The sequence below is a fragment of the Gobio gobio genome (genome assembly GCF_949357685.1).
Source record: "Gobio gobio genome assembly, chromosome: 3".
Taxonomy (NCBI): Eukaryota; Metazoa; Chordata; class Actinopteri; order Cypriniformes; family Gobionidae; genus Gobio; species Gobio gobio.
The window spans coordinates 38249795-38262382 of record NC_137099.1 but is presented as its reverse complement, the minus strand read 5'-3'; positions in this window follow the sequence as shown (position 1 = coordinate 38262382).

Genomic DNA, 12588 nt, shown 5'->3' with positions numbered 1-12588 from the left:
AGCAATCCGGTCGAATGCATTTTCTACCTGTGGATGTGGTGCACAAGCTCAAAGCGTTTTAGACCCTGTTTATACCTGAGTTTAGCGTAGTCCACTTGTGATCCGATCAACCAAAACGCATCTTAATACCAGGTGTAAACAGGGCCTTAGATGTGTTCGACTTGAAGCACCACTTTCTCGGTCGCACTATATGCTAAAAGTTTCTTTGCGAAGTCCAATATACATACAAAAAAATATACAGCCTTTCACGTGCGATTGACTAACATTCATGTGCACGTGTGACGGTCTGTATATTAAGGCCCTTTAGGGGCTATTACTACACTGGTGGAATATAATGTCATTAATCATCCTCCCTCAAAGCAGATCAACTACATTTCTATAGTTTACATTGTTGTATGCCGATTGTTTCCTGTTCACTCCCTTTAGAGTCACTATAAAGTAGTTGACCAATTTCTATTTGTTGATGTTTCTAAGGTTCAAGGAAAAAAATACTACAAAGAAGTAAAGATAAAATCAAAGCAGAAAGTTGCGTTTCAAAGATCACTTGGACCCATGCCACAAACTTTGAATGTGCTCTTATCTGATGGTTGACATCGTAAAGGAACCATTTTTCACAACTCAAACAAACCCTCAAGCTCTGAAAAGGAAAATTAATGGGAATTCCTTTTTATGTCAACAAATGTCAAAAATAAGAGTGAGTGATGTAACAGCGCAATACCTCAATGTTATGTTTTTTTTATTGTCCAGTGCAACCCATTTAGATTTTTACACCTTGCCCACTAAAACATTAAACCCCCCCCCCCCCCCCCCAAAAAAAAGAAATAAATTCTGTTCCATTTAGCCTACTTGCCATCATGTTGTTCCAAACCCGTATGACCTGTAAGATATTTTAAGAATTGTCTGTTTTGAGATGCATTGATCCAGAGTGGAAGTCAACGGCAATCCGATGTTTGGTTACAAACATTCTTCAGAAGACCTTCTTTTGTGTTCCACAGAAGAATGAAACGGGTTTGGAGCAACATGATGAAAGAATTTTCATTTTTGGTTGAACGCACTACATAATAATTGATATTTTGATGTTATTCAGAGATTCCAGACGGCCTTGGTGACCCATAAAAAATTTAAGTGTTGAAATTTAGTTCCTTAAAAGTAATTTGATTGTAATTCAAGATTTCTATTTTTAATATAGGCAAGACTGTTACTTAATAGCTGGTGCGCAGCTCATGTTCAGGACAGATCCCACAAACATCACAAACTCAAGATTGGAGCCTTTCAAAATCAATCTTATCACTGGAATCTCAATGGTATCACTGCCGGAACAGATGATTGCTTTGCTCACAGGCTCATAGATCCCGTCCAGAGTCCAATGCGACTGAAAACATCCTATATATGTCTCAGATTGAACCTCTTCACAATAATTCTGGAATTAAGATTATTTTTTCAGATTCTCAACCAGTATTTGGAATAAATAAAAAAATCTGTAATGTTCAAAATCTCAGACCCTGAAACAATCAGAGTGGATGGACATTGTTTGCTTTAAGAGGCATCAGCGGTTTCTTGGGGTGCAACTGAATTACAAGCTGCCAAAACGTTGGGGACCCCTGTGAGCAAAGAAACAATACAGCTTTTGATATGAGATCAGGAAACACCACAAAGGAAAATAAATGCTTTCATTGCTTTTAAAGAGAAGGGGAATTTCTCCCTCTCTTCTACATATGTTCTTAGTTTGATTTCTCGGACAAACCTCAGCCCCTGGACGTAATGAACTTCAGATGTCAAAGACAGGCAAACAATGGGAGCTCCACTGGACCCAATCAGGAGGTTCTTCAAGGTTCCTCCTGAGAATTGTAACTCCTACAAGTCCTCTTCTCTCCTCCACTCTTTCTTCCTCTCCTACCTCCCCCTTTCCGTAGCCTACATGGAGGTTTTAAACCCCCAGGGTGAACATTATTTCTCTAATGCATAGGGCCCCTAGTTTTTTCTTCACTTTTTAGCCCTCAAAACATCATAAGCTGCACTTTCTCATAACCTGTCCCAGCCAGATCAATACAAATGAGTCTCCCTGTGCTGTAAACAAACAAAAGTGCCAAAGACAAAGGAAACAGCTTTATTTCTCACAGATTTATACGTTATGATCTGGATAGTGCCAGACAGGGCTAACATGGACGGGCATCAACCTTAAAAATAAAGGTTATATGTTGGCCTTGATGGTTCTACGAAGAACTTTTAACATTCATAGAAGGTTGTTTATAGTGGAAAAAATGTTAGTTTAAGAACTGGGGCCCGTTTCAGAAAGGAGGTTAAGTGAAAACTCTGAGTATGTTAACCCTGAAATTAGGGAAACTCTGGGTTTTCTGTTTCAGAATGGGAGGAATGTCAAACCTGAGAAAGCTGGGCAAGTCAAGCCCGTTTCTAAAAGAGAGGTAACTTATACTCAGAGTCAGTTACCAGGGTAACTTACTCTGTGAACCTAACCTGGTCAGGAGCAGGTTTTCTTTGGTAAACCCAGAGTTTCTTTCGGTCTCCTCTCTCTTTTTAAAGCGCCAGCAGTGTTTAAATACTTTATTCATTCATTCAAACAGCACAAATGCTTTTTTTTGTAGTATTTTGTCATATTTCAAGTACAAATATCAAAATGCTGTCAGATGGTAGTACGAGATATATGCCATAACCACCACCATCTTTATGGTCATCTTAGTAAAATGTTAATGTCATTACCATAATTAATAAATGTAACAGGTGGGATCAGAGAACATAGGCCCTTTTCACATTTCCGGGTTTCTCAGAGTGGAAGTCGTCATAGTTGGGTTAACTTTTATAGTGGTGAATGAGAGAATATAATATAATAATATATTTTTTGTCCCCATTTGCTCAAATAGCAAAAGAAAAACGCCACAATAGTGCTTTCACAACTTTCAAAAAAAGGGAAAAAATAGAGTGAGATTGATAACGGAAGTGAAAAGAGAGAAAGATATTATTTTTCACCATCACTCCAAAAGACGCTGTATTAGAAACACCCTTACAGCAGCGGTAACTTGTTTTTTGTAATTTGATGCAAATGTAATAGAATACAAAGTATTAGTGTTACAAATGTACATACATTATAAAAATACAAAAAACGTTGCAGGATTTACGATATTGATGACCGTTAAAACGGTCAAAGTCTGTGAAAAGGGTCTATGTGGGAAAAGCTGCTGCACAATGGACACTGAATGATGTTTATTTAATATGTCAAATGTTTGTTAAGTCATTAAACCTACACCCATGAACATTTCATGCTTAAAGATTTACCTGATCGAATTACGTGTTTTATTTTTAGCTGCTGCCACATTCTTTTTTTGCCTTTTGGATACCATGAAAATTAAACTTAAACTAATTAAGAATTAAACTTGACCCAGAAGTATGTAAACGTCTTTTTGTCGGGTGCTGTTGCCATGGTGAATCGTAATTTCAGAGCTCCATTGATTGTGGCTTTTCATAGTTGGGGTGCATGTACTTAACTCAGAGCCAGTCTACTCAGAGTTGATTGAACTACCTCAATTCAGCTGTTCTGAAACCCAAAACTCAGAGTTTCCCATCTCAGAGTAAGTCAACTCAGAGTTCAGGTTTAAACTCAGAGTTGGTTGAACCTCCTTATTGAAATGGGCCCCTGATCACTGAAAGGTTCTTTGAGGATCCAAAAATGGTTTGATTTTTGCTGCTTGTTCAATTTGCTGAATTCAAATGAGCTAAAGCAACACAATTTCTATACATTTTGTCCTAACTTAATTAGATTGTGTTCAATCCACTGAAATATATCAAATTGAAATGTACTTAATCCGTTTGTGTTCGGATTACATGAATGATTTGTGTTGCATTAACTGAAACAAGACGGTGCTTGTTAGGTCCCAGCATGCTTTACACATGGCTGAATCAAGAGAGAGTAAATGTTGATATTAATTGTTATTTTATGTGTTTTTAAGCAAGATGAGAAAAGGGGGGAACTTAATATTGTGTAATGTTTAAATCTGCAGTCTGTAACTTTTTGTGTGTTCAAAATGTATTTAATAAGCAAGTACATCATGAATCCATTTTCCAAACCATGTTTTTGTCTTATCCTGAATAACTACATCACATATATAATACGTTTTTTCACCACTGCGGAGTAGCACAGTACCTGTGTGACTCGTCATAGACATAAACAGAGAAAAGTAGCTCCGGCTATATGTTCTTCCTTCTGTTTATTAACCGCTAGAGCGTTGAAAACTTCAGAGAAAAGTAAAGTAAAATTGTGTCGAAAAGTGGAGCATTTGCTTGGGGTGTGGACTGATATAGTTAATTTCATAATTGCTTCGCTGAAGGAGCATTTAATGCTTCGCATTTATGATGCTAATGTATGCTATTGCTAGCTAAAGGGTTGTTAACTAGCTACAGTCTTATTATTCAGTTGTGTGACACTAAAATATATGAAATTGAATTGGATGAACGAATATATGAAATAGAATGCCTAAATCATGTCAGGGAGCCATATAAAATTCACTTAGAAAATTGGGTCACAAAATGACTTGAAGTTGAAGTTACATGAAAAAATTATGTTTAACGATGTAAATTATGTTTAAATTGATTCACGTGGAACCAATGTACAAGATTAAATCATGTTAATCCAACAAGTTAGCATAATCAATCCCAACACTAACACTTGAAGGTTTGAAGTTTGTAGTTATTCGGACTGGGAAAGGTCAAAGACATGTTAAAGACATTCAGCTTCACTTTAGACCAATCAAGCAAAAGTGACGATTATTTTGGCCTTTATATAAGTCAGTAAAGTTCAAGCAGTCAAGGTGTCAGTTTTTGGGGTAGAAATGCCAGTCTGATTTACAGCACTCCACATATCACCCAACTTTTACATCTTCCCTCAAGCACTAATCATGCAACTGGATGGTCAGGGTAAATGTTCAGCAAGCGAGAGGGAGTTTCCTGGACACACACTCTTTTGGATAAATTACTAAGTTCTCCTTTTAAGTACATCTGCAATAGCATGAAATCATAAATGACATAATTCTGCATTTTGGTCAAATTAATATAATGAGAGAACAATAGTCAGGGTTCAAAGCTAACATGCCAAAACTGTACTCGCCAGTTGTCTGGTAAGTTTATCACGAATAGAAATATAATACATTCAAATCAAACACATGCAAACTGTCTATCAAGGAAAACATCTAACTCAAACTTGTAGAAGGTTTATCCTACGATGTTTGCCTAGGCTTCTCTAGAGCTCCATGTGTCGATCCTCGCATTATGCTACCAAAATGATGTGTCATAATGTATTCTGAAGAAACAGCCTTTTTCTCTTTTTTTTTTCTTCCTGTGGTGCTCTAATTCACTTTAGATAAGTGTTAATGAATGAATGTAACTATGCTGTTTGTGACAAATTTAAAAGACAAACAATATTAAAAAAACACACAATTCAGTTTCTTGGCTGATGGGATATGCAGTATGTATGTTTACCCTATATTTTCTCAATTTACTTGCCGTAGATGATAATGTGGACATTATATATACATGTATAAGTATATTTAAATGAGGAGATAAACACAGTCACAATAGTTTAATCCCAAAACAAAACATAAAAAACAAACTTTATTCTTCTAAAGAATAGCATGTCAATTTGGGCCATGAGCACAGCTGAGCGGTCTTTTCTTGAAAGCAGAAAGTCGTGTAACCATCTGGTTGAATTACTTCAAAAATATTACAATTTCCTGTTCATCTTTATGGAACGTAAATATGAAGTTATATTGTTTAACTTACACGTGCACCTTATATTTACTGAGTGTGAAAAGGACTACTGGCTCAATGAGCAGATTAAAAACAATTAATGTCACATCTGGGCTTCTGGCCGCAGGCCGATACAGCATGCTGCTTTTGGTGCAATTTTTCCAGTGTAGCTTTACAGACCACCCACACAGAAAGGAGGACCTGTTCCCAACACACTGTGGAAACATAATAAGCATTGAATGAACACATGGGAGCTTGAGCTTATGGTTCTAATCATGTTCTTAATACCTTAATGGACAGTGGTTTCAAATGGGTACTTTCCCCTCTTAAACATCAACAGTGCTGCTCCTGAGGGGGGGTTCAGGGGGGTGTGGGTTGCTCATGGCTAATCTTGACATTTGTTTGCCATAGCTGAAGACAAACTTAAGCTTCCAGAAGACAGCTTGGACGCTGGTACGCATCTATGTGTTAAACAGAGGGTGATTCAGTGGCCTGCAGGGTCCGTGTCCGTGATTCAGTCTCTCGGTACTCTCACACCTCAACGTGAGGAAAACAAAATGGCAGACGGCGAACCATGAAACTCTGCGAGTTTGAGAGGCAATCTCATGAGCTGATGTACTAAAACAGCTGCGGCATGGGAACGCTTCATAGCCTCAGTTGTTCGATTGTGTCATGGCGGAAACACATTCACATGGGGTGACCGCTTTGTTAATTCTGACTCTTTGTTTATTAAATACACTTAAATTAGTCCTCTGTGTAATGAGCAGGATCTTATTCAAGAGCCATCAAAGTCGTAGGGACGGTCCAGATTATTTATAGATGGTTTGATTGACTACATCCCTTAATCCTACCCAATACCTAAACTCAACAACTATCTTACTAACTATTAATAAGCTAATTAGGAGTTTATTAGGCAAAAGCTTAGCATTGGACCTTAACTAAAGAGTGCCCAAAAAGAGTGAAATGAGACTTGTAAATTCAATGATAATTCAATTAAATGATAGGGAATCATTCACATTATGCTCTGGGACCATTTTGGGTGGATTTCCGCCTGGATTTGGCCTACCTAAATTGAAAAGCTTTCCATACCCACATACAGTGGTCTAAATACACAATTCTGGTGTCATTTTAAAGGAAACCCTTTGAAGTTACATAAACCACAGCTAAAAGTGATAAGCATAAATGTTGTCTGAGCTGTTATAAAACAACAACACTATGAGAAAACCTCACAAATTATTGTTGGTTTAACTAAAAAAAGTAAGTTACCTGGTTGCCCTTTCATTGAAATGAAAAATTTGAGTTAATACAATGAAGGAGATTGGTTTAATATATAGAAATTAAAAATATTATGTTATCTGAACCACATTATCCAAGTTGATTTGACAAAAGAAAACAAGTTGTGATAACAAATCATACAAATATATATATATAATTTTTTTTTTTTTTTTTTTTTTTTTACAGTGTGGGTTTGGAGGCATACAGTGGCATGAAAAAGTATGTGAACCGCTTGCAGAATCTGCAGAATTTTTTTACATATAGTCCACAAGACAAAAAAATTGCTGAATATATTAAAATAACCCTGATAAAAAAAGTTTATGACCCCTTGGCTCTTAATGCATAATTTCCTTCTGGAGCATTATGGAATGTTTGAACCTTTTTTAATAGTTGTGTTTGAGTCCCTCAATTGTCCTCAGTGTGAAAAGATGGATCTTAAAATCATACAGTCATTGCTGGAGAGGGTTCAAATATGAAAAAGAGGCTTGAAAACTGAAGAATGTGCAGCACCTGGAGGATTTTTCTGAAGAACATTGGGCAGTTTAACTGCTCAGGAAAAACAAGGGACTCTTGAACAACCATCACAAAACAAAAAAAACAGCCGTGGATCATCCAGGGAACGACACACAGCACTGAGAATCAATGGTTCAGAAATTTTTTATCAGGGTTATTTTAATAAATTCAGCAATTTTTTTGTCTTGTGGACTATATGTAAACATTTTTTATATAAAATATCTTATTCAGGACAGTACTAAATAAAAAAATAACATGCATTTTGTATGATCCCTCTTATTTAGTTAAAATTATTCCCATTTTCACAGATTCTGCAAGTAGTTCACATACTTTTTCATGCCACTGTAAGTGTTACGGAGCAGAGACTCACAACCAGAATGGAGTAATATAAAAACTAGTTTATTAACAGCAGAAGGATTCGTATACAGGATGGTGAGTATATCAGATGAGATGGTTGGTATAGATGAATGGAGAATGGGACAGTCTTTGTTGTTGAAGATGAGGAGGTCGTGGATGGTGGTGAAGATGGAAGCGGGTGCACACACCTCGGTGAAGGAACTGAAGACTGGTTTGGAAATGGAGACGTTGATCAGACACGGAGGACCAGGGAGACGACGAAGACATGGAGGAACAGGAGACACAATGGAGAAAGGTAATCTTCGCAGGAATCAGGTAGGTAGAATCAGTCAGGTGAGTCCTTACTCATGAATGATACCAAACAATGTGACTGTGTGAGGTGTGTGAGGAGTGTGCTTATATAAATCTGTGCTGATGGTGAGATGAGGTGCAGGTGCGGGTGATTAGAACTCAGGTGACATTGAACGCTGTGATTGGGTGATGGTGGAGCCTGGCTGATCTCTGACAATAGGTCACATAAAGGTAAAGGTAACATTTATTGTCATTTTTATTATTATTAATAAAAGATTTAGCTAAACTAAATGAAAAATTGAGAAATGTTTCCTTGGCAACCAGCTGAAATAATGTAATATGTATTTATGTAATTATATATAACATTTTATTTTGATTATTTTATTTCAAGTACAAAAACCATGCTATTTTATGGTTTTAGTTTTAAACTATAATAACCTTGGTGAAACCCCACTAAACTAAAATTTCAAATCACATCAAACATGGCACTGTTTCAGGGCAGTGCTTCAGTGCTTTTATCATTTCTGGAACCTAAAACAACAATGTTCAGCTTGGACTAACTAACTATCTATGAATGCAGTCCAATAGTGATGTTTGGTGCAAGAGAGTAATTACATTTTGTGTGTTCAAATCAAATGTGCACAGATTGGTTTAGCAAAAAAACAAACAAAAACAAAAAAAGGTTATTACCTGTGGTGGTTACAGCCCTAAAGCTGAATTCCTTTTATGTTTTGGCTGTTTCACTATAAGTAAATGAAAGCCTATAAGATGTTGTTTTAGCATGCAGGTTTCTCATTGTGACAATTCACCTCATAGTTATTGCTCACCGAAAGTTATTACATGTCAGTACCGGTATGTTTTGCAGTTTGTTGAGGTGGGTGACATAATTTTTCTCCCAAAACTCCATTAATAATTATTCAACCATCATTCTACATTGATTTCTATAGGTTTTTGCTCAAAGTACACTCTAATAAGTTACCATTTTATCTGTTAATGTTTATGTAAATATAAAACTAAGGTGAAGACCCTCTTGAGTGTTCTTAAGAAAGAAAGAAACATTGCCTGCAAACACTGCACAGCTACAGAAAATCAAGACATGAATAAGAGCATTTACTGATTTACTATCCACTGTCTCACACACATAGACACACATGTGCCATAAACCTGACGGATTTTCTCAATGAACACTTATCAAATGTAGAACAGGGAGTCACAGAGAACAGGAGACCTCCTCCTTCTGTAAACAGCCCACTCACTACCTGCAGCACACATACATGATTAATGCTTGTGATTCAGATATTAGATTAGTTTGAGGTGAAAGGGTAGTTTAAGCCAAAACCCCATAAATTTCATAACTGAGGGCTTTCAATAGCTCTTTGTTGGATGAAGCTACCCCCCCCCCCCCTTTAAACAGAAAACAAAGTTTTCATTACGTCAAAAAGAAACTTTCCGGTTCCCATGCAACTGTCTACTGTACATCGCCTATATGATAATCAGAATGCAACCCACACATATTAATGTTTTACAGATGGAACTATTCATTCTTCAGTATGTCTAAATGTTTTGCAGATCTTATTTGTTATATTTAAAGCATTTAAGCATCAGTTACAATGGGTTATTTATAGGCTAGGCATACATTCTCTGGGTATTAAGGAGTTTTTGAAAAAAGAACACCAAAGCAAAGATAGTTTAAAATGCACAATCATGCACAATAGACAAGCAAATGGCAAGCAAATGTCACGTAAATAGTAAACTTCTCAAGATTTGTCACACTTGACACATAAGTTCAACCAGTCCATCTTTCTTGCTTAAAAAAAAAAAAACACAACAAAAAAGTTTATCTTGAATAGCTAAGTTCTATTAATGAGTAATCCTTATGATGATTGGCAGCAGCCCAAGCTCCCACGACAACAGATAATTGAAGCTAATGGGTTCTCATAATGATTTTATTCATTTATGTGTGTAATCTCTATGTAAGGTGAGCACCCTCACTATCGGCTAGTGACCACACACCTGCCATAAAGCATGCACACAGACCCACACACACACACACACACACAGCAAAGGTTAAAGGTGTTGACTCTTTTTTAAAGATTTAAACGTTCGTGTAATGCCCACAAACAAGTTCTCTGCCCCCCCTCCTTTTTGTTTATAGAAAACAGATGCACAAGGTGTCTCTGCTAAGAAATAGGTTAGATGTGTTTTGTTAATAGATATATGCATGTTTGAGTGAAATGGACGCGACTGGATGTCAGTGACCCTGCCACAGGGCAGCAGAGAAGCTACTTCTTCAGATTCTTCCCTTTATTTACTCAACCTGAAAAGAAACAGACCTGGGCGTAGCTTGTGTTTATAAGAATCTGGAATTTTTCTGTTTGATATATCTATCTATATATATATATATATATAAATACAGTATATATATATATATATATATATATATATATATATATATATATATATATATATATATATATATAAATACAGTATATATCTATATATATCTATATATATCTATATATATATATATATATATATATATATATATATATATATATATATAATTTTTTTTATTTTTTTTACAGTATATACACTATATACAGTCCATATACAGTATATGGACTCTAGAGCAGTGGAAACGTGTTCTCTAGAGTGACAAATCACGAATCACCAGTTACCAGGAGAACGGTACTTATGACTGCATTGTGCCAAGTGTAAAGTTTGGTGGAGGGGGTATTATGGTGTGGGGTTGTTTTTCAGGGGTTTGGCTTGGCCACTAAGTTCCGGTGAAAGGAACTCTTAATGCTTCAGCATACCAATACATTTTGGACAATTTCATGCTCCCAACTTTGTGGGAACAGTTTGGAGATGGCCCCTTCCTGTTTCAACATGACTGTGCACCAGTGCACAAAGCAAGGTCCATAAAGACATAGATGAGCGAAGGAACTTGACTGGCCTGCACAGAGTCCTGACCTGATCATGATGAATTAGAGTGGAGGCTGTGAGCCAGGCCTTCTCGTCCAACTTCTGTGTCTGACCTCACAAATGCGCTTCTCGAAGAGTGGTCGAAAATTCCCATAAACAGACTCCTAAACCTTGTGGAAAGTTTTCCCAGAAGAGTTGAAGCTGTTATGTAAAGACATTGTAAAAAAAAAAACAGGTCTCCAATTGAAAATGTTCTAGTGACTGATCACATCTAATTTTTTTAGTTGGCCAAATTGAATTTCTGTGAATTAAATTGCATCAATTCACAGAAATTCAATTTGGCCAGCTGAAAAATGTAGATGTGATCAGTCACTAGAAAATTAAGATTTATATATATATATATATATATATATATATATATATATATATATATATATATATATATATATATATATATATATATATATATATATATATATATATATATATATATATATATATATATATATATATATATATATATATATATATATATATATATATATATATATATATATATATATATATATATACTGTAAACAATTATATGATCAATAAGTTATGACAACATATGGTTTTCAATTTCTTTAACTCATCAAAATAAGTTAATCAATTTTCAACTTTTTTTTATTAAAGAGGTTTAATGTACTTTAAGTTGAAATGACTTAAACATCAAGTTGATTGTACTTAGAAATTTAAGGCAGTATACACACACACACACACACACACACACACACACACACACACACACACACACACACACACACACACACACACACACACACACACACACACACACACACACACACACACACACACACACACACACACACACACACACACACACACACACACACACACACACACACACACACACACACTGTATATATGCACATTTTTAGGTCATTATGCACCAAGACCTGATTTCTGGTACTACATTTGTATTAATAGGGAGGTTGAAAATTGTAACATTAAACCCATTGTGAAGGACATTTAGATGGATTGATGAGGCATAAACAATGTGCTTGAAGCCCTGTAAATGCTTTCCATCTCTATAAATAAAAAAATCTAAAAAAATATTGCAATGTTCACTTTATCCAACCGGAACTCCAGCAAGCTGGGCTTGTGTGGGTGGTAGGGATGTAAGAAAGGACTGTTTGACTTTCAAAGTCCCAAGACATTTATTTTCTGTTAGTTTATGGTATGCATATATGTCTCAAAGGTGGCGAGGCAATTTGTGTGCGCGGGCGGACAGCCATTCCGAAACTTTCAGAGTGAATTGCTCTTCCCCCTCACTCTTCTCCTGGGGGCTCCCTAATATGAACTGACCGCTCTCATTTTCCCATGCTCTTGGAAGCTCTCATTTTTAATACACACGCACACACACGATACACACGTGGATGAGAACTCTTGCACACACAAACACCACACAAA